The sequence below is a fragment of the Haliotis rufescens genome, unplaced genomic scaffold (assembly GCF_023055435.1).
Source record: "Haliotis rufescens isolate VD_foot unplaced genomic scaffold, xgHalRufe1.0.p SCAF_1, whole genome shotgun sequence".
In the NCBI taxonomy this organism is placed as follows: domain Eukaryota; kingdom Metazoa; phylum Mollusca; class Gastropoda; order Lepetellida; family Haliotidae; genus Haliotis; species Haliotis rufescens.
This window is the reverse complement of record NW_025963779.1, coordinates 26,975,046-26,988,110: the sequence shown is the minus strand read 5'-3', so window position 1 is coordinate 26,988,110 and position 13,065 is coordinate 26,975,046.

Here is a 13,065-nt window from a genome sequence, read left to right as displayed (position 1 = left end):
TCATACGTATTTGTTCTTCAGCAACTGTCTTGGAACGACACGTCAATGCCCTTCGTAGCTTCTTGTGTATCTCTGTTAAGCACAGATGGCAGGTGGACAGTTGGTATAGTCTCTCTGTAAGGTGTGACTCAAAGATGAAGATGGGGCAGATCCTAGCGTCCTTCCCTGAATCAGTCACTCCGTACTTGCACTTGCACTATGAGACGCTGTCTTGCTGCGTTGTATTTTCAAACACTCCACAATTTCAAATATAATTTCTTATACACATATTGCTGTCTATTAAGACACCTCATAACCATAGTAACAACGAACCGAAAGCCCACGTGACTTCCGGTATATCCGGCTTCAAGACTCAAGCTGACACTTCCAGATGACGCCATCTGTCTAATAGCAAGATAAAATATATATGTTATCAGTGATAGTATGCAAGGCCATTAGACTGTTCCAGTTTAACAGATAACCTATTCGTTACATTTACCAAATTTAGAAAGATTGCAAACACAATCTTATTTTCTTTGTATATAATTTCTGAAGCAACTTGGGTTTCTGGCTTAAAAAAAAAGTTGAAAACGCCTATGTGTCGAGCTTGGAGGGACCTTAGGCCTATGTGTATTCAGATCAACCTACCAGAGTAACATCCGATTCGACAAAATAATGATAAAAATAAAGGAATTCACAGTTCGACACAACCGAAAATACGACACATCAATGGTATTCAAGTGTATATTGTTCTTTTGTGGACTCCATCCGCTAGGAATCACGTCATTCACGTAACACTGTACAGAATGATAAGTTCTAGTTTAATCAAAACACGAACTGGTTTCGGAATGGCTCGAATCCACACGAGGCGCTTTATTACAATGGTAAGATCAGACAGTACCTAGAATCGGGGGACATTCGTTTTTATTTGATGGTTATTTGTGTCAACTCCTTGGCCAACTTCGTGTCCTACAGGGAGTCGATTTACCTCACCTCTTCGTCACCATGGCAACGCTAAAAGGCGTGAATGACAATGGCGTGTTGCCAGGTGATTTCCAAATTGAATCGCAAATGTTCATCCAGATATCGGCACTTACAAAACTAAACTGTGAAACCAGTAACGATCACACAAGTTCAAGGAATTATCAATAAATTATATTGAAACACGCAATTTTTAGCTTACAAAAAGCAATACAATGGGACAAGTAAGAGACAATGGCAATAAGAAACAGGCCATATTGCTAATGTTAGTAGGCTCACGAATGGTCAGAATATTGTCACTGTTGATTGTTTTGAAAGAGGTCGGTATCCTTTCTTGAATCCAGAACAGTATTGGAAACCGGCAGGTAATTGGTGTTCACAAATCGGCATCCAATCCGCACTTGGCAAGTATAGATGACACACGTTTTTACTAAAAAGGCCTCAAATCACCCTTCTTGTCTTCTCTTATATAGGTATCGCCAACCTTTTAGAAACTATCCCAATCCGAAACTGGACATTTTTTAGTCAGTTAACTCCCTTGCCTTGGGAAGATGAATATGTATAGGAAACGCATTTTTGTGATAAGAGCGGACATTTTTGTTACAATAAGGTAGTATCATTGTGTGTGACCTGGCTGGTTGTGTGGAATATTGCACACCGTCATTGATTGATGTTCATGGTATTGCACAGACTCTATTACGTACAGACCCGTCACATAACTGCAACATAAGTAAATATTTTAAAAATCTGTGGTCTCATCTGCTGGGTCCTGCCTCACGCGTCAATGAAACAGTTTCTCTTTCAGCTAGACCCCTTCTGTCAAAAGTAAGCAGTAAATGCATTAAGGAGACATGCAGGATAAGTAAAATATACTTAACAACAAAAGTTCCTGTGACACCATTATTTTAGTGTATTTTTCAAACAAGTAAAGTTTGGTTTTAAATATTGTAGTACATGTATGGAATCAAGTCACAAAAACGCAACTGCTACAGAAAAGCATGCATTCCATGCAAAAGTTGACTTTTATGCGAGCCCCGTGCATTTCACTACCCAAGAATGGGTATAAAAAATGTGCGTTAACGGGATTCCATATGCATTGTTTAGCATCGTGCTGACAACAACCACACAGAAAAACAACAAAATTACGCAATTATTTAAAATTACGAAATGCCACGCCTGTCCGAAAATGAGTGTTTGCGAGCCCTTGGTATGCTTGAAGCAGGATCGAGTCAACCTGATGTTGAAAGACAATTTAACGTCCACAGAAACACCATTTGGTGTTTATGGCAACGTTGGCAACAGACGAATGCAGTCAGAGACCATCCTCGGAGTGGCAGGCCACGCGTAAACAATAATCGACAAGACAACTGGATTCGAACAACACACCAACGAAATCGATTCCAGCCAGCAACAGTGACTGCAAGAAGCATCCCAGGCCTTCGACGAATATCTTCACAAACCGCACGTCGTCGCCTCAGATGTGCAGGGATTGTTGCTAGAAGACCCGCCAGACGTCCCATTTTGACAGGAAACCACCGTCAAGCACGTCTACAGTGGTGCACACAGCGTCTACGCTGGACGGCCATGCAGTGGGGACAAGTTCTATTCACTGACGAATCTCGTTTTCACCTCAGCGATGGACGGATTCGACTGTACCGACGTCGAGGTGAACGTTACGTCAATCATTGTGTCATGGAAGAAGATCGGTTCGGCGGCGGCAGCGTTATGGTATGGGCAGGGATTACAGCAAGACAGACTTAGATAGTACTACCGCGACGAGATCATCGGCCCTGTTGTTCTACCGGTTTTGCGGCGTCATAGCCCAGGCATTACCTTTCAACATGACAACGCCCGGACCCCTTATTGCTCGTCTTGTTCAGGATTCTCTTCAACAAAACAACGTGAATGTCATCCCCTGGCCGGCTCGCTCCCCTGATCTCTCACCAATCGAGCACATGTGGGATGAGATGGATCGGCGCCTTCGACGTCAACCACGTGTTCCACAGACACTGCAGGAACTTCGAAATATATGCTCCAGCAGATATGGACAGATATCCCACAGGACTTTGTGCGACGCCTGGTCCATTCCAAGAGACGAAGATGTGTCGCTTGCATCGCAACCAGAGGTGGACACACACGCTATTGATTTGTAAATTGACATTTTGGCATGTTCATGTTTTTTATGAAATCACGCATTTTCTGAAGTCAGTATGGCAAATTAAACCATTTATAAACACTTACAGGAGTCTTTTATCTGTTGCAAACCGAAATTGTTTCAGATTTGGTAAAAAACATAACTTTGCATTAAATCTTATTCAATGTCACAGGAACTTTTGTTGTTCAGTATACAATTGACAATTGAGATATAAGACAACAGTTAGGCAGACTCAGATTTGTGATTATCTTGGTCGACAGCAGGACTGGTGTTGTTTGATAATTCATCATATTAAATCCTGGGGGAATTAGAGACACTATACCTAGGACCATCCTTGCAGATGTTTAGTTTCTTGGGCCATGTGTTTCAGAGATGCAGTAAACCTAGCTTCACTGATCGAGAATGGTGAATGGTCATAACGGTCCAACATGAATATACGTCCACATACTTCCTTAACATTTTCCAATTGATACATGCCCATAAAGATCCGGGTTAGAATTGGTCTTCAGCGACTCATGCTTGCCGTAAGAGCCGACTAATGGATCGGGTGGTCAGGTTCGCTGACTTGGCTGACGCAAGTCATTGTATCCCAAGTGAGTGGATCGATGGTCATGATATCAATCACAGGACTGCCTTGTCCAGACTCGATTATTTACAGACCGCTGTCATATATATCTGGAATGTTGCTGAGGGCGGCGTTAAACAACAAACAAACAAACAAACAAAATCATAACAGACACAGAAATGACTGAGTAACAAACCAGACTGACATGTTATACAAAGAATTCTTTGAGCAAGGTTTAGACACCATTGTTAGCATTATCCATGTAAAGTTCCAGCTCCACAGGCGATATAGTTAAACAATGCAAATGAAATAAATAAAGAATGAGGACCTTTGGACCTAAATTCAGACTTAAAAACCTCATGACATTGTCTATCGTTTTCGGAGGTTTCTGATATTCATATAATGACCTCTGTTTAAGAATTAAACGACGAGTTGGAGTTATTTATCGTACAATAAAACACTGCAGGGAGAATAAACCATGGGGGCGCACCCCCGAGTGGTTTATTCTCCCGCCATTGTTTTATTGTACGATAAACAACGACCGCGAGTCGTTTATTTCTTATATGAGATATCAATATCGTGTACAATCTCTTTAAGAATGTTGATAAAATGTACAAACTTTAAAAAATATTAACCCCTATTTAAACAATGATGATTCCCTCAAGAGAATCCGACCTCGGGAACGTCGGACAAGTCCATTTTATGCACAGGTGGGTATTTCCCGCATATTCTCAGATGCCTCGCGTCGATTACCAGTACCTTTTCTCCCAATACCGATTGTCATATCTCTCAATGTGTTTTTATTCGATCGTTCGGCCATCGCGTTTATCTGCGTTGTCCTGATACATCATATGGGGAACAACTCACTAGACACTCCCTTCTCAAAAATAAAGTCGTCAAACATACGACGTCAAGTTGCGAGCGCATGTTCGAATCTCCAGAAATGACGTCATGATAGAACAATGTCTTATCGTGAAATAAACCATGCTTCAGTGTTCATTGTTCTTTGCGAATTATCGCGTAAATATCTTATGTTGATCATTATTGCCTGTTTCAACATCCTATGACAAAATGAACTCCACATCATGGATAATGGATATGTTTTAATGTTTATAATAACCCGTGTCCAGACTGCCATAGGTTACCATATACTTTATAATACGTGTCCCTAAAGTATATCTTTACAAAAACTGTAATAACCTATTTCTTCTCTGGTAACAGTATTTACAAACATCTACCTCCAATACAATAACTTGAACGAACTTCTCTTAAAATAATTCCCGATCCTGGGGTTCGAACACACACAAGGCATGGCATTTTGTTTGTGATTCTGAACACACTACCAACTCGGCCACTGAAGCATTAAGCACAGGAGGAAAACGTTTGGAAGTCATCAATATTAAAAATTATTAGTTGGAATATGTATTATTTTTTTTACTTGATATATTGGTCATAAACTGAAATGTGCAATTGCATCTGAATGATTTCATTGAAAAACCACCCAAAACGTGTGTGGCCTCCGTAAGCTGCCATACAGGCTGCACGTCAACGTCTCATTGAATGGACAAGTCTTTGGAAGAAGGCATAAGAAATCCCGTTCCATTCCCACATCAAACAGGCTTCCAGTTCCTGAAGTGTGGGCGTCTGTCTTGCAGCCTGAAAACGTCTCCCAGTCTTGTCCCTGACATGCTGAATTAGCGCCATGTCTGGTGACAAAGACGGCCAGGGCATCACAGGAAAGTCATTGACTCTGAGGAAGTCTTTCACTCTGAGACCTGTGCTGTATGGGGACAAGGGAAGTCCTGCTGAAAGACCTTGAGTTGAGGTTGACTCAGGAAGAGATAGGTCTGACATGATTAATCTCTGGAGTTCATTTAATTGAACCTTGTTTCCTGTCCTTTTGAGTGTGAAATGCTTGTTGTGTTTTTATCAATCTCATTAAAATCAAATCTTAGTTCTGGCTACCGCTAAACAAAGATCTGAGGACATCCCATTAGGGGTCATGTGAGATTGACCTTCCATGCTAACCAATCAGAGCGTCGCTTACCAGATCATGAAAGTGACATTCGGAATGTGATTTCTAATCATTCAACCTCGAAAACTTTAACTGGGGGTATTCCGAACGGGGGTATTCCGAACGATATGGGCGACTGAATCCATACAATCTAAACCATCTATTAGCCATTCCAGAATGTTCTTTTGTTCAGGTTTTAAATTTTTATTCGAGAATTTGTCAAAATATGTTTCGAACATAAGCATCGCAACGCACGAGAAAGCTGCCTTCTGATTGGCTAATGTCGACTTCTTGTAAGTCATTCCATTGGTCGGTCAAAGTTCGCGCAAGGTCAGTCTGACGGGACCCTAATGGGATGTCCTCAGATATTTGTTCAGCAGTAGCGAGAGCAAAGATCTGATTTTAATGAGATTGTGTTTTTATTTAGTGGCTTAAAATGGATGAGCAGGTGGTAAATGCACACATATCTGCAAGTGATTTGCATTGCACATGCAAAAAACGTCAAACGAGATGAAATGACTGCGACATGCTTAAAACATGCAAACAGTGAACAGCGTATCTTCAATGTGTTTCTTTACACATGTATACATTTCCTTTTACAAATTACTATTTTGTGCATTTCCCAAACAAAAAACTTGACTTGCATCTCTTTTGCGGGCAAGTATATTTTCATCAATATTTGTCAGTATCAAAGTTAGCCAAAACACTCCTCCTCCGCTATCTTGGGATTATAAGACCCTCTGAGGAAAGAGAGCCTAACGAAAGTAGGTCCTATGTCTTACTCCAAGTCTTCTTTCCAAGGGTCATACAATCCCAAGAATAGCCTCAGTGTACTGTTTTAATGAGTGAGTGAGTTTGGTTTTACGCCACATTTATATAGCAATATTCCAGCAATATCACGGCGGGAGATACCAGAAATGGGCTTCACACATTGTACCCATGTCGGGAATCGAACCCGGGTCTTCAGCATGACAAGTGAACGCTTTAACCACTAGGCTACCCGACCGCCAACTGTTTTTATGACATCAGTGACATCCAGATGTTCTTCACACATTATATCCCAGTGAAACCAATCACTGGTCTTCACTTGATTCTCACTTCCAGAGAAGAAGTATCGTGGAATGACACAAAAGAGAAAATGACATAAGCAATATATCCCAAAGTGATCTTTTTATTTGAAATGTAATCTGATAGTGTCATAAATCCTGTTTGTATTCACAGCTTTAATTGGGAACTCTTTCGTAAAACAATAAAAGCTGTTGACAAACATCAAAGAAAATGTCAATTATTCCAGTAATCAAATAAATAAATTCAAAAAATACCAGCAACAGAGTTACATTATGAAATTACATCAACAGTTAGAATTTGGCCCAAAATATAACATCACTTAGAACCCCCTGTCATCGAAACGTTTATACATGACGAGGACTCTCATTATCTTTAACATAAAGATGACTGATGATTCAGTCACAGTTGCTTCCCCCTACTTCTATCAACATCCCAACGCCAAGACTCTTGAAGTCTGTCCAAGTGTTTCTTGGCGCCTGTCCCTCAAGACAATGAGAGTCTACCATAATGACAGGCTGTACTAAGTGTATTTAATAAGAGAATTTTAATAACATATACATGTACACTGAGTAAGAAACACAAAAAATATTGCAGATGTGACCAGAATATGGAAGAAAATAAGAACATTATGACTGAAGTGGTAGCAAAACAGAAAATATCATCAAAACTTAACAAGTTGTAAGATGTCATGCTTCCAGTTGTGAGCGTCATGGCTTCCTTGCTGACATTATGTCAAATATCAAGCCAAGAATTAAGAAGAAAAAAAAAACAATGAGAAAAAATATGTTTATCTCAAAAGCATTACCTGAAAATTGATGTTTTTAATAAAATGTCAAATGTCAGTTTTTTGCATACGAAACTGAAATCCGATGGAAAAATGTGAAAATATCACCATGATGAAGGAGCACTTCCATGAACAATATGGAAAAAACCGTAACAGATATTATTTGTATACTTCAGTGATGCTAATACAATAACCTGAATAGCTGCATCACTTCATGAAATAAATATGAAACACAAATGTGAAGAAATAAATTAATAAAAATTATTTAATGCACAAGAAAGAAAATGAATAAATAGATCAATAAATATGAATCCAACAACAAAAACAGGGCAACAGTTGCAACTGCTACAGAACTCCAATATGCTACATTTGCATCCTCCTGAAGTAGGACGTACAGATTCTGGGACACTGTTGATAGAGTACTTAATGTATCCCAGATCTTATAGGAACCTGTCCATTCACGTACATCAACCATAAGGTCATTCATATCACAATTGCAACCCTACTACTTAATATTTCTTTATGAAATGATAGATGTATATCAGAAATTCATGGAAATGATTAACTTTAGCAGAGGGATCTAATTTCAACATAATAAAATACTAGAAAGAAATCATCCAGTTATTAAGCAGCACTTTTAAGACCAGACCAGTTGTTTGTTTTATCTCATGTTCACTATGACACACGGAGGAAAAATTATAATATAAATGAAATTTTGTCAGAGTTGATTGGAGGCAATGATATCTCTTGTGATAAATATTTTAACAAAAACATAAACAAAATGATGAATTGGTGTATACCAATCGAACAGAGCTTTTTAATTGGCCTAAAGATTTGAATAAGAATCAAATTATTGAAAACTTTTTCCGAATAAATGAGCCCTTAATTCACTGTTGATACGTTTGCAGTTATCACAGAGGAACAGTTACATTATGTTTACTTTCCAAACAATAAACCTGTACATCTTCAGTTAAACCGGTAAAAATGACATCAGTAGAATATGTAAGCTTGCAAGATTTGCACCTGACGCTGATCAGTGATCACATATCACACACATTGGACAATGAGCCAGAGGAAACAAAAGTTGGAATGTGAAAGAAACGGTGCAAGATTTACATCAACATCAGATTAGTCAGATATAGCAACTGACACAGGTCTGAAATGTAGAGCACGGTGAAAACAAAACCATTGTTATATGGTATTAATAAATATTACACATAGCCTTTGTGCGAGAATTAGGATTATATCAATGATCTAACTGTTAATATGGTATACTTGAACATCATAATCTCTCCCAATCTTTGAGCACATGTTATTTCATGAAATGAATTATGTGACTATAACCATGATGGCAATGGGAATATGCTGTTTTCAATATCATGCATAAAGGCAGTGCTGCAATTTCTTAACAATGGAAACTAAACATGTAGCTCCTTAACACTGTAAAAGACATTATGCACAAGGCTAGTTTTCTTTTTCATTGCGAAAACTTATTTCTGGCAGGCTTCATATTGTAATAATTCTCATCTCTGCTCCTTTGGAACAAGCTATAGTTGTAAAAATCTCAAAAGGTTAAAAAATACACCACTTGCTGTAACTTTTTTATGGGATTTTTACTAATAATCTCCCTCCTTTGTATAGACAAACATTCTCAGTCACTTGTTTCACTAGAAAAAAATCATATTTCATTTTATAGAAACTTGAGTTTGATAGCCAAAAAATCCCCAAAATTTCTTATTTAGATCATAACATTGGACTCCTGTGCTGTAGCCAATATGCAAACCCTCATAGAATGTTCTATGATTAGTCTAAACTATGCAATTTGAAATAAAGTAGTTAAAAAAACAGAGCTAAAAATCTTCAAGAAATAATTTCTTCAATGGCACCCAACACACAGAAGAATGAAAGGCACCGGTGGGGATGGACAATTTCATGTAGAATTGGTCAGATATTCATGGCAACATAGAGTCATTATATCATTCATAATGTTACAGCCTTTTGTTTCAAAAACATTCTTAAATTTCTCTGTTATATTTCTGGTTCTAATCAAGAAATAATGCAATTCTTGAAACTCCCGAACCTGATACGTAAGGTAAAAGAAACTTGGCACGAAATACGATATGAATTTCATATTTACTTCCACCAAATTACTAGGCTAAAGAATGAGCATTCAATGACATAATCTCTCCTAGCTAATTTCATTTGACTTGAGGTTACAACTGTATGGACATGGCGTCAACATTCATATTCAATTTGTAGAAATTGGAGAAAAAAAATACCAATAATATTATGAATGGTAATCACAGTGTATCACAAGGCAACAAGGCAGCGTCCAGACTTCAGTAACCAGAGTAATATGCATAATGTTATGTACATGTATGAACAGGTATTATACAGCTATAACTGTTTCATTGTCCTAGAACAATAAGCTTTCCACAAATGATTAGGGCTGGGACGATACACCAACTGTGCGATCCGATACGTATCACGACACCTTACTCACGATCTGATATGTATCAGGATACATGCCTTTTTTCTGTGGTGCGTAAGCCATCTCTTTCAAAGAGAGGGTGGCCAAATACCTGGCACACTGATTATTTACAGTTGGTAGTGTCAAGTATGGCAGAACAAATGAAAATATGTATGTTTTCACTATTAACTTGTACTACTACTAGTGTTTAGTGGAACAGTTATTAAAGCAAACATTCAGGTCAGAATCGATATTTTTTACTTAGTGTGCAACTGTGATCGATATTTGTATCGAGAGGTAAAAAATCGCGATCCAACGATGCATCAGTGTATCGTCCCACCACTACAAATGATTCACATTGTGCTGGGGAAGTTATATGTCAAAGCAAAGCTTATGATACAGAAGTGTGAACAACATCTTTGTACACAATCCACAGACACAACTTTCCGTTTGTATTGAACGACAACTTCTACAAATAGTCTATAAGAAGGCATCCATAAAGTTAACAGTCAACTCTGGTAGTAATTAGGGCAGTGAACCTCGATAGTCCAGAACCTGTTTATGTGGACCCCACTTTCTGGTTTACTGTTTACCTACAACTTGTTAATCCGGAAACTTGTTTATCGGGACACTGTCTGTGGGAGCTGAACTGGTCTGTATAACCAGTGTTTCACATCTGTTGGGTCTCCATAATTTAAACATACTGAATTCAGTATTTGTTTTGATACTCGTATTTGTGTAATTGTAAACAAATTCAGGTCACACATGTCCAAATGAATATTATCATGCAGGTAGTTACCCCCAAAATGGTACATTCTGACAAACAATACCTAATATTTGTTTCTTTCCGTGTTATGTTTTACGCTGCTGCTAACAATATTCTAGCTGTATGTCCCACATCAAACTGTTGTTCAGTGATCAAAACTCCATAAACTGATAGAAAATACTTTAGTTCCCTCATCATAAACAGCTCCACAGAAATGTCCAAGAATCACTTAATGCTAACAACCGTTCACATGGAGTTCCAAACCAAGAGAAAAATCTCACAAATATAAAACAAATTGGAATCACCTGGATGTGTTCATTGTTAAAAGTTACCATCCAAACTGGTTCGAAATATCCCCTGCACTCGATTGTACCTGAGTTGACTGTATGGTGAGTTCAGGTCTAAGGCAGTACATATCACAACCGTGTCCTGTTAGCTCCCTTAGTCTGGCTACTGAATCTGGACACTGCTACATGGAAAGAGTGAGGGTCTGACGTAATATGGCAGCATAGGCACATTGCAGGCTCAGAATATATTATGAAAAACATTTAAACAACAGTTTTTAAACGGTAACAAAACAAACATACAAAAATATGAAAATCGGAAACTGGTACAATAAATATGAAGCGAATGTGGGCGAAGTGACCAATAACTTATATATATAACTTGAAAGTGACTTGAAAGGAATCACAATGTTTAAAATTCAAAATGGAACATAATATACACAGTGGACAATAAGAATCTCGAACTATTTACATTTAAATAAATAAATTATAAGTAACCCAACAAAAACCCTAAAAGAGTCCCAAAACGGAATGTCCTCTCACCAAATTCTGACTTAGAATAACACAACAACTGCCACAACTTGGGCAATGTCAAACATTCAGAAAACCATGCACACCAGACTTTTACAATGCAAAAGTCAGTCCATAAGAAAATAAGGCACCTTGTAAGAGGATTATCTCCTATAATTTAACTACAATCTGTACAAAGTTCTCAATTCAAAAGGTAGGTTAGACTTGCAATACTGCTTCTGTTGGATATTTCCTCCTTAAGAGGTCCCTGTACATACTGTTTGTAACATGGTTCCTTCTCAAAGGATTGCAAGTCGACCTAACAGATTCATGGATGCTGATTGAAACACTCAAGGCTGTCCTAGTAAGCATCATTATTCAAACTGATGTAGAAAAATAATTATCAGTAAGAATGGTAAGAATTCTGTAGAAACGTTTTCAAACACCTCATACCTTGTCTGTATAGCTAGAAAAATCTAAAACCTAACATTAGTACTACTTCGTAGTAGTGAGTTACTGATAATATGGAGAACAAGGATGGAGCATGTTAGCTAACTGCCTTCCTTAACAGTTGCCATAGTTACAGCACTAAGATCATTTTGTATAATGGGACTACCAAAACACTAATTGGGTCTTGAGATAAACTAAATTAAATAATCATTTCAATTTTTGATTACAATATGCATGAATCTAAAGCCAAAATAAATAATTACAAAATTTGAACATCTTCGTATCATCCATATCACCATCAGATGTAACTTCTGCAATATTTATTTCAGATTATCCTGCAGTACAGGTGTGGAATGAGAAAATGTACATACTACTGAATATGTGCAGTGAGGTGAATTAAGATGAATCTTGGATGATGATGATGATGATGATGTTTTGTTATTGCAAGGTGCCAGGGCCGGCAGCGATGACTTATACCAAGATGAAGATCATGATTGTATTGTACACGGCACACACTCTCTCACGCAATTGTCCACAGTCTCTCCCAGGAAGACTTACAGCCCCATATCATCAGAACCAGCGATCGAGAATCTAGGCAACTGAGGAGGGCAGTGTCAGCTAGGCTACAATGGAAGTGTATCAGACCCGGATGAGGGCATCAGCGCCATCAATACCTTGAGGATTATACCAATGTGAGCTAGGCTACAATGGCAGCGTATCAGACCCAGATGAGGGCATCAGCGCCATCAATACCAATGTGAGCTAGGCTACAATGGAAGTGTATCAGACCCAGATGAGGGCATCAGCGCCATCAATACCTTGAGGATTATACCAATGTCACCTAGGCTACAAGGGAAGTGTATCAGACCCGGATGAGGGCATCAGTGCCATCAATACCTTGAGGATTATACCAATATAAGCTAGGCTACAATGGAAGTGTATCAGACCCCGATGAGGGCATCAGCGCCATCAATACCTTGAGGATTATACCAATATAAGCTAGACTACAATGGAAGTGTATCAGACCTGGTTGAGGGCA